The sequence below is a fragment of the Galeopterus variegatus genome, unplaced genomic scaffold, assembly GCF_000696425.1.
Source record: "Galeopterus variegatus unplaced genomic scaffold, G_variegatus-3.0.2 Scaffold9077, whole genome shotgun sequence".
Classification (NCBI taxonomy): domain Eukaryota; kingdom Metazoa; phylum Chordata; class Mammalia; order Dermoptera; family Cynocephalidae; genus Galeopterus; species Galeopterus variegatus.
This window is the reverse complement of record NW_007735188.1, coordinates 67,561-68,623: the sequence shown is the minus strand read 5'-3', so window position 1 is coordinate 68,623 and position 1,063 is coordinate 67,561.

Genomic DNA, 1,063 nt, shown 5'->3' with positions numbered 1-1,063 from the left:
CATTGGACAAGGGATTAATATACAGAATACACACAAAACTCAAGCAATCATATAGTAAAAACGCAAATAACCCAATTAAAAGATGGGCAAAGGAGCTGAATAGACATTTTTCAAAGGAAGACATACAAATGGCCAACAGATACATGAAAAAATGTTCAACATCACTAGTCATCAGGGAAATGCAAATTAAAACTACATTGAGATACCACCTCACCCAGTTAGACTGGCTATAACCAGAAGGATGGTGAATAACAGATGCTGTCGAGGGTGTGGAGAGAAGGGAACACTACTGCACTGTTGGTGTGACTGTAAATTAGTACAACCACTATTGAAAACAGTATGGAGGTTTCTCAAACAAGTACAGATCTTCCATTTGACCCAGCAGTCCCTCTTCTGGGTATACACCCAAAGGAATGGAAATGATCATGTCAAAGGGACACCTGCACTCCCATGTTCATCTCAAGTCTGTTTACAAGGAACCAACCTAAATGTCCATCAATAGATGATTGGATAAGGTAACTGTGGTATATATACACCATGGAATACTACTCTGCCATAAAAAAGAATGAAATTCTCCCATTTGCAACAACATGGATGAGCCCAGAGAAACTTCTGTTGAGTGAAATAAGCAAAGCACAGAGGGATAAATAGCATATGTGGTCACTCATATGTGGGAGCTAAGAGAGAAAGAAGGAAGGAATGACCACAGTAGTGTGCTGGTCTTACAGAGGGAGGGGACATTCCTAGGGCTACGAAGTGGAGTAGAGGGGAAGGGGGAGGGAGGTGGGGAGATAGTTGGGTGGGGGACACGGGGTTCAAGAACACAACACATTGTTATTAACTATAGTCGCCATGTTGTATGTGGAATTCACATTTTAATGCAAAGAGACATAATAAATGAATAAATGTATAAAAAAAATAAAGAATGTCTATCTGTAGTTGGCTGGCAGAATCATTTTTCAACTACGTGACTCACAACCTGCATAAGATGGGGCAGAGGGATCTGTGATTCAGCCCAACACCTACACTATCTGTTGTAGCAAGAATTAATACTAGCAAGTGT